We start from the raw sequence: 10,748 nt of genomic DNA, 5'->3' as shown, positions 1-10,748 counted from the left end.
CATTGTGCTAGCTTTTGGCGAATATGACAAGGAGTTTAAATGGTCATATGGCCACCCTTTAGCTTGAATACACAATGGTCATGCACATTTTATACTACATCAAGCAATTCAATACAATTTATTCGAGCATCAAGGAAATGCTAAGGCCTTCAATAGGCTACCCAAGGCCGAATATTCATGTACATGTTGAGGTCAATTTTGCACTTAATACCTCACAAAAACAGCATGCAATTTACTAATTAATGCTTTGCACATTGTGGCCCAAAACTTATAATATAGCATCAAGCACCTACATGTGTGCTAGGTCAATTGTGCTTGCAATTTCACAAGCATTCTTCCACATCTTCTTCTTTAAACCAATATATTCATCACTTAGTTCATAACCAAAACATAATGTGCAATCATATATATGCATATATGAGCATGGCAATTTCAAGGTGTCCATAGCCATCCAAAACACAAATTTTAACTAACATGCAAGAAGCATGAATCATGCTCAAGAATGCATCATGGCGAATATGACAATCATGCTTCTTTTCAACTTCAATCATGATAAAACAAAAAGAAAGCTCAAAATCTTACTCATGAGTAGACAATCCATCATTGCATGCATCATCATCAAGTTTCACACTTAGCATGCAATGGCTTTATCACCATAACAACTTTGGCCAAATGCCATTTCCATGGCATAACAAAGATTTGAGCCATGGCTAACATGCACATCAAATTAGCAACCAAAACATGCATGAAACTCCCAACACAACCTCATACATACCTTACTCTTGATGCAAATTTAGCCAAATCACCTTCTAGATCTCTTCTAAACAAAGGAAATGAAGCAAAATCCTTCTTCCTCTTAGTATTTTTGGCCAAAAGGAGAGAACAAGGATGAACAATTTTTTGTTTTCTTCTTGGTTGCACTGCAATGGGGGAATGCTACTCTCACACACATTTTTTTTTCATTCTTTTCTTACCCATGCTTATTTGTTTATTATTTCTCCCTAATGCCCAACAAAACATGTTTCATGACATGTTTAGCCCATATCTCTTTGTCATGGCCGCCATCACTTGTAAAGGGAATTTGACATGCAAGTCCATTATTTTGCATGCATGCTTTAATTAGTCATCACACATTTCCTATCGTACTTTCAAAGTTCACTACTAAGTCCTTTCTAGTGGAATTCACCTTTATAACACTAAATCAATCATCATAAAATGTCATACATGAGCACACACATATTATAGGCATCAAAATAAATTTTTAATTATTTTTATGCCTCGGTTTTGTGGTCCCGAAACCACATTCCGACTAGGGTCAATTTTGGGCTGTCACAAATATAGCTCAACATGGAATTCAAAACAACAACAACAACTATTCTAAAAAATATAGAAATAACAATGAATTTAAAAGAAGAGTTTAGAATTGCTCATTAATAAAGCACTTAAAGTCTGAGTTAGAGCTTGCATGAATCTCCATCATTGCCAATCCATAATAAAGAGAATTAAAAGAATCTAACAATAAATCTTTACACTACTCTAAAAACCCAAGTCAAAAAAATGTCTAAGCTAACTCTCTTTAATCTTTCTCTCTTCTTTCCTAGTTGATACAAATGGAATATTTATGGTAAAAGGTTAAATGAAATTCTTAACCTTGTTTAAAATGACTTTTTCTTCTAACTTGAGGTCAAAATTCCCTAAGTTTGCCTCATAATAACCGTCAATACTTCAATTCTGTAAATCAACGTCGTAACTTCAATCTTTGCAATGACACAACATTGCCAAAGGGCTTCTCCTTTGCTAGTAGTTTTGCATCAATGTTACAACCTCATGAGAAAAAATGTCATGACTTTACATGTCAATGTCACATATTCTAAAGTTTCCAAATCACGACGTAGGTCTCTATCTAGCTCCCCTCAAGCTTTGGATGATCAACGTCATACCTTTGATCAAGTAAGTTACGGCATTGTTCCTTGGCTTCAATATATTAAGTTACAACCTTATGCTTCTTTGAAGTCGCAACTTTGGCTAAACATCTTTCCATAGGTCCAAAGAAGTGACTTAAGTCATGACTTTGAGCATCTTGAGGTCGTGACTTTATCCTGTTTTACCAAGGATCTTTCAATTTCATAGTTTTTATTATTTCTTAACTCTCTTACACAAGCAATGAAACATAAGATAAGTTCCATTTGATCCTAAAAATTTATGTAACACTAAATTTACATAACACTAAAAACACCACAAAAATATAACCCATTACTAAATTCAAAGTACTTAACTATTAATACCGAAAAGATTTAATTTCACTAAAAAGCAAGCTAAAAAGAGCATGAAAAGGACCTAATAGCATATATCAAATTATGCCACATCAATCAGTGGGAAGTAATTAAGATCAGAGTAATTGGAGCAAGACAGATGAGACAAAAATTAGTAAGATTCTGAAGGTGGTTATCCTATAACAACCACTTAAAATTTACAAAATTACTATCCTATAACTAGAGAGTGCTTACAAAGTTGGTGAAGAAACATGACCGACAACTCCTATTTATAATTGAAATTATATGGAAAGTAGGGTGGACAAATTGAGGATAAATTGAAATTTATTGGTAAATGCTATGCTACGCCTGAAAGTTTAAATGGTTGTCAAAAGTTTATGTAAAAATAAACTAGAATAAAGAATTTCCCGGGTGTCATGTGTTCAATATATTAACTTTTAGTTTTAATCATGCACCAATATTAGCATATTTGAACTATGTTGATGGGAAGGGCAAAAGATCTTTTAAGTTTGAGGTTGTAAGGACAGAAAGTGAGAAGTATAGTCAAGTTACCAAGTAGTGGAGTAGGCATTTTAATCGTTATTATGCTTGCTAACTAATGCCATAAAAAAGATGTCAGAACATGCTAAGGATATCGATTAAAAAAGTCCAAACAATAAGCCATTAATTGAGGATTTAATGAATAGGGTGGTAGAATGTTAGAATCAGTAGATAGATGTGGGATTTAGTTTGAATATAAATGAGTTAATTAAACATATAAAAGAATTATGGATGAGAGAAAAAAAAAGTTTTTAGCCAAAGTTTGAAACTAAAATGGAACAAGTTTTTGCTATAAAAGATGATAAGAGATGATGGATTGAAGAAGAAGCCAAAATTTTGGATATAGTTGAAAGATATTACGGTAACCTATTTACTACAAAAGGACCAAGGATTTGGGGGTAGATTTTAAATGAAGTCCCAAATTCATTATATATGCAATGAATGTTGGTTAAAAACTACTATTTATAATAAGGAATTGAATAGGTTTACATTTGAGTTAGAGCTAGAGAAGGCAAATACGTCTGATGGTTACAATAAAGTGTTTTTCCGATAGTATTGGGACATCGTAAGGGGAATTGTGTCTTAGAAAGTAAAAGAAATTTTCAAAATAGTGTAATGTTGAAAAATATAAATGAAATGATTGTGCTTAATGCAAAAATTGAGAAAGTTAAGAATGTATCATGGGTTAGACTCATTAGGTGTTATAATTTTTCATACAAGGTTGTTTCCAAGATCATTGTAAATAGATAAAGTCTTGGATGGGGAGTTAAATACATAAAATTAAAATACTTTTATGAAGGGTAGGCAAATACAAGACAACATTTTGGTCGAAAATGAGACCTTTGACTACTTAAAGCTAAAGAAGAAGGGGAATAATGTGTATATGATGGTGAAATTTGATATAAACAAGGCATATGATAGGGTGCAGTGAGATTTTCTTAAGGACGTTTTACTTAGGATAGGCTTTGATGATAAATAGGTTAGTTGAATATGGAAGTGTGTCACCTTTGTTCCCGACAATGTTATTGTTAATGGGAAATAAAAAAAAATACAATGTATCCAACTAAAGGTTTAAGGTAAAGGACCCTCTATCCATTTACCTTTTTTTGTTTATTGTTGATGTCTTTTTTATAGCAATCAACCTTGCAATTGAGTCTAGAATTTTGTATAGAGTTAAAATTAGTAAAGTCGATCCCGTTTGGTCTCATGTCTTGTTTGCAAATGAATATTTGTTCTTTAACTTGTGATGTTTTTAAAATAATCTTAATTGAATATGGAGAAGCATTAGGGAAAACAATAATTTTGTCGAAGTCAAGTTAATTTTTATCTCTAATGTAAATGAATATTTGAAGAGGATGGAAATTAAACTGGGTATTCTAAGAGAAAATAATCTAGGTACATGCTTAGGAATCCCTTCATTTAGGGATAAAATAAGTGTAAGGTTGAGAGATACATTAAAAATAGGACTATTAGAAAGTTAAAAAACTAGAAATAGAATTTATTATCACATAGTGGAAAGAAATACTTATAAAGGTTATTGCCTGTGCAATGCATGTGTACATAGTGTAATGTGTACTGTTTCCTAAAAAAGTGTGTGAGGGGATCAATTCAATGAAAAATGGATTCTTTTTTAGACAAAAAGAAGAGGAAATGATGCTACACTAGATAAGATAGAAGATCATGGCTATTCAAAAAAGAAATGAAGGTTTGGGGTTTAAAGACATGCAAGTGATGAATAAGGCAGTTTTATTTAAACAATGTTGGATGATAGTGTAAAATCTTAATGAACTATAGGTCAGAGTATTAAAAGGTAGATATTTTGTTAATTCTTCTTTTTTTAAAATCTAAAAAAGAGTTAGAGTTTCTTATATTTAGGAAAGTTTGTTGGAAGGAAGAAAGGTGATAAAAGAGGAAAACTGGTGGAAAGTATTAGGTAGTAATGATGTTGGGATCAATGGGTTCCTGATATAAAGTTGTTGAATCCTAACATTGATGTTAGTCAAATGTAAAATTTACTTATGAAAGTAGTGCAAATTACTAATAAGGAGGAAAGGTGTTGGCAATTAAGTGAGATTTAAACTGGAATTTTATGTCAAGTTGAGGATGTTATACAAAGAATTTTTATGTGCAAGAGTGGACGCTAAAACAAACTTATATAACCTAACACCTCTGGTGGTGAATATTCAGTTAAACCAATATATTTTGTTCTTAAAAAGAAAAAAAAAAGGGTAACCCTGGTTCATCATATATGAATCTTGATGTTATTTGAAAGATTATATGGAAGGTTCATATAACTTCAAGTGTACATTTGATTGAGAATGATTTACCTAAAAATGTGAATTTGGTTTAAAGGATAATTAGGAATAACCTCAACTGTTTGATTTTTTGGCAATATAATGAGTCTATTGAACATGTTTTTCTCTTATGTGATTGGACACAGTGTGGATGGTGTAACTAAAGAATATATTTTGTTTTTTGGCTTATGCTTCTTGACAACCATCTAGTATTTGGTATAATGAGATCTAGAATTTTTTTTGAACAACGGACATGAAAACCTCACTTAGATTTGCCCAAGATTTTTGGAATTTATTTATTTCTCTTAGGAGTAGCTTGCTTTGGCTTTGGTGCAATTCATGTAACAAGATTGATTATATGGTCCTAAAATATGGGTGCCCAACCCTTATGGACTAACTGGCAAGGTACAGCTTGTAAATTTGACATGGGGAGTAGAAGGTTTCGGTCTTTTTATTTTGAGAGGAATAACTTTTCATCATATTGCAGCCAGGACGTTGTGCATACAATGGCCTTATTCCATCATAGTGTTTACCCTTCTAGTGTTTATAGAAATTTAAAAGAAAAAAGAGCTCTTTTGATGGGAAATAAAATATTCAATTGATTTTTTACTTAATGACTATTTGTCACACCCAAATTCCTTTAAACTCAAAAATTTGGAACAATTAAGGGTTAAATTGAAAGCAATCGTAAATTGACGGTCTCTATTTAAAAACTAGGAAAAGTTAGAAACGAAATAGAGCATGGTTGAGAACCAAGTCCGATTTAGTTGGATTAGAACCAGTCGATCTTTTAGTAGGAGAAAAAATGATTATGGATGAACAGTTGATATGCAGTTGGAGACCATGTATGAAGGGTTATAAATAGCTAAGAAATGAATCCTCAAACGAATTCCTCTCAGCCTGTTTCATTTTCTCTTATTCTTTAACCTCCGTGGTTGTTTCGAGGAAGCGATGGTAATGGAAAGCTTTGCATTGAGCAATGATCGAGAGGTTTAAATTGGAAAATTAGGGAAACCAGTATACTGGTAAGGTTCTAAGCCCTTCGATTTGCATAAGAATTAAAAAAAAAAACAAGGTTAAGAGTTCCCAAAAACCATTTCTAATAGTTCTGCATGTTCTTAGAAATTTGAGCTTTAAAGTGAAAACACTAGGTTTAACCCATGGTTTGGTTGCCTTGCTTAGCTACCAGGAGGAAGGAAGCTCTGACGTCTAGAGAAGCTAAGCAGAAAGGGCACCGAGGCATCGGTTGAGTTTCTGCACTCTACCCTTGATATGCATGATGCGCTTCCATGAATTTATGAGTATCTGTCATTCTAGTTTAGTATGCATGAAAAATGAAATCGTAAAAGGGAATTAATGATGGGTTAGAAGGAGTTATGAAAAGGAAATAGAGCAGTCATGTTAGATACCACCATACGGTTGCAAACTGTGATGCACAAAGCTCTGGACCTTGCAGAGGGGACACTACTGTTGTAACACCCCATACCCGAGACCGTTGCCGGAGTCGAACACGAGGTGTTAACGGACTTAATTCATTAATTAAACAGCTCATACAATTCATTTTAAAATTTCCAGACAAGCTGGCTAACTGCATCACAGTCGCTTTAAAAATCATATCTCGAGTTACAAAACTCGAAATTCAATTCCGTAAATTTTTCCTGAAACTAGACTCATATATATATCTACTAATTTTTTTCTAGAATTTTTGGTTGGGCCAATTAGTACAGTTTATTAGTTAAAGTATCCCCTGTTTCAGGGTTCAACTACTCTGACCTCTGTGTATTACGAATCAGATATCTCCCTGTACAGAGATTCAATGACTATGACGTTTGTTTCTAATAAAACTAGACTCAATAAGAAATCTGTACATATAAAGCATGACTTCTAATTATCTTTGTAAAATTTATGGTGAATTTCCAAAGTCAGAACAGGGGATCCAGAAATCGCTCTGGCCCTGTTTTACAAAAATTTAAACATCTCATAAAATATAGCTCATATACCTGTTTCGCTTATTCCATATGAAAATAGACTCATCAAGCTTCGATTCCATAACTTATTCATTATTTAATTCCATTTCTACTATTTTTAGTGATTTTTCAAACTCACGTCACTGCTGCTGTCTGAATCTATTTTATGGTAAATTTTACCTATTTCATGGTTTCCATGGATTAGCTAGCAATTTGACATACATAATACCAAATATGATCATGATTAGCCATTCCAATGGCTAATCATTACCAAGCATTTCTATTTCCATACCACTCAATAACCATATCATAATACCATATATACAAAATGATTATAATGCTATACATGCCATACTCAAAATATACAAGCCATTATGCCAAGATGGTATACGGATAGTGTGAGCGTGCCTCCGACCGCTTCCGATTTCCGAGCTGGCTTGTCAACACTACAAGGAATGAAAAGGAGGAGTAAGCATAAATGCTTAGTAAGCTCACATGCAAATAGCAAGTAACATAACCATATAAGCAAACATAAAACATCATTTGCATAATCATCACCAAGACATTCATATCACCTTTTCATTTATCATCTTACCATATTGTTGTTATATCGAGTTTTCAACCCGAGGGTTAAGTACATACCTGTTCAAAGTATCCATTTCACAACACTTACCAATACGTCCCTTTCAACTTGAGTATTCCTCCATTTGAGTAGAACTTTACCTGTTGAACACATCGGAATATAATTCGGATACATGGAAAGTTTGCACATAAGTGCCACATATGTAGCCAAGCTACCATGTAACCCGCCCATAAGTGAACTCGGACTCAACTCAACGAGCTCGGGCGTTCTCATCCATAAGTGAACTCGAACTCAACTCAACGAGTTCGGATGCCTAGTTACATCTCACGAACTCGGACTCAACTCAACGAGTTCGGACATTCGCATCCATAAGTGAACTCGGACTCAACTCAACGAGTTCGGATGCTCAACCATCCTAGTGACATGTCACTTGTATCCTAATCTATTCCTAAGGTTCAAACGGGCTTTTCCTCGAACACTTATCCTTGCCGTCTTCCGTAGAATGCCAAATCAATACTCAGTAACAATTATATTTAACAAGTAGTTCACATAATTTACATATTATTTGAAATTAACCACAAAGCATACATTTCATAATAAAATTCAGCATAACACATAATTAATATCAATAACTTAAAAATAACAATTATGCTACATTATTTACACATGAACTTACCTCGTATGCGAAAATGGCTATTTTTACCATTTCGTCCACAACTTGGTATTTTCCCCATTTTAGCCCAATTTCAGTTTTCCTTGCTCTATCATTTAAAATATAGTCTAATTAGGACTCACATTATTCAAATTGACCCAAAATCATATTTTGGAAAAATTACAATTTAGCCCTAAACTTTTGCATATTTACACTTTTTCCCCAAAGCTCTTAAATTAAAATTCAGCCTATTTTCTTATGTTTTATGACATGCTGATCATTTTTCCTTCTATGGCAACATCAAATTCTCACTCTAACATGTACTTATGACTATTAGGTATTTTTACCGATTAAGCCCTTTTGCTCGTTTTCACTTAAAACCGAGTAGCACAAGTTGTCTAACATAATTTAAAACCTCATATTCTATCATAAAACACCAAAATACACAAATTTCACCTATGGGTATTTTTCCAAATATAAACCTAGGTTAAATTATTGCTAGCATAAGCTAAATCGAGCTACGGACTCCAAAAACGTAAAAATCATTAAAACGAGGGTAGAACGGACTTACAATCGAGCTTGGAAGCTTGAAAACCCTAGCCATGGTTTCTCCTTGCTATATTCGGCCATGGGGTTGAAGATGAGCAAAATTGGCTTTAATTTTGTATTTTAATTCATTTTACCCTAAATGACCAAAATGCCCTTACTACTAAACTTTCCAAAAATTCCATCCATGTCCAATTTTTGTCCATAGACTTAGAAATTGGTAAAATTACTCTTTAAGACCTCCTAATTAATATTTCAAAACAATTTCATACTAGAAACTTCTAGAATGCAAGTTTTGCAAATTATTCGATTTAGTCCCTAATTTCAATTTAAGCACTTTATGCATAAAATTTCTTCACGAAATTTTCACACAATCATGCAATCATATCATAGACCTTAAAATAATCATAAAATAATTATTTCTATCTCGTATTTTGTGGTCACGAAGCCACTATTCCGACTAGGCCCAAAATCAGGATATTACAACTGTAACACCCCAAAATAGGGCCTAAGAGTTTTAGGGGTATTTTAGGAATTTTTGCCTAGATGAGCTCAAAATTTCATAAGGTTGGTACTTGATAATGCTTTCGATAATGATTTTCATAAAGTTAAATCAATTTTTGAAAAGTGTTCTAGAAACCTTAAATTTTAGAAAAAGGATTGATTTGTAATAGAGTCAAAACAGTGAACATTTATATGGCAATTTAACTAACTTTTAAAATTGAACCTAAAAACCACCTTTCACCTATAGTTTTCACGTTATTTTCCTCTTCCTTTTGCCACCCCTTTGCCATTCTCTTGATCTTTAACTCAATTTTCTTATTCCTAAATCACAATACCTTGATTTCCTATAATTTCTAAGTCACTTACAATTATAAATCTCCAAGAAAAACACTTAAAACTCTGTAGATTTCATCATCTTCTCCAAACGTAATTTTTTTGAATTTACATCAAAACTTGTTCTTTTTTTCAACAAAGGTAATCATTCATGCATCTGTTGGTTTTTAATGTTATTTAGACTCTAAAACTAAATTATTAGCCTTCAAACTGCATGTTTCGAATAAAAGTCGAAAATCAAGGCATTAATGGTGGATTCCAGGATTTTGAGTCAAAACTTGATTTCAAAGTGTTTTTCAACTTGTTTTAGCATGATTAGAAGGTGTTTAAACTTACCTTAAAGCTTCGTTAATGATTTCTCATGTTTTAATGAATTTTGTGAAAATTGCCTAAAATATGTCGAAAAATGTCGATGCCATGAATTGAGTAGATTTATCTAGTTTGAAGGTTTTGAATTAGGCGTAGATGATTAATTAGATGAATAGAACTAATTTTAGGCAAAAAGATTGAGTATAGATTGAGATATTAGGATTTAAAGTTTGTTATGCTAATAGTTTAAGTTATATGAGAACTTAGCTTAAAGCTTATGTTTAGTTGGTTTGAGTGAATTTTTTGTTGTTATTTGACTAGGGTTATTGTATGATTTTTGTGGGTAAAGCCCCAGATTCGTTAGAGCTTGCTACGAGCTAGGAAAGATTTAGTTGAGCTTTCGTCTTTTCGACAACAACATAGAGTGGTGAGTGTATAGAATTGCTACTCGTAAACACGAGTCATGTGTTACTTGGGAATTTAGATATAGCCTAAACACTTACTCTAAGTTCCGAGCATAAGTTTTCTTAAATCTATAATTATCCTGTGGTTATGTATTGTACATGAAATTTAATAAGTGAGTATGGTGATTACTGTGTAAAGTGAAATTACATACATGAAATAAATGTATAATATATATGTTATATGATTATGCTAGTGCGTTGCAAAAGACGCTAATATGCAGTGATAGTAGACGGAATTGACAAGTAATATGTGTTGTTTTCAGATATTTTAGCCTTGTGATCT

This window comes from Gossypium arboreum, chromosome 6 (assembly GCF_025698485.1).
Source record: "Gossypium arboreum isolate Shixiya-1 chromosome 6, ASM2569848v2, whole genome shotgun sequence".
In the NCBI taxonomy this organism is placed as follows: domain Eukaryota; kingdom Viridiplantae; phylum Streptophyta; class Magnoliopsida; order Malvales; family Malvaceae; genus Gossypium; species Gossypium arboreum.
The sequence above is the reverse complement of the archived record's forward strand: the minus strand, read 5'-3'. Positions refer to the sequence as shown.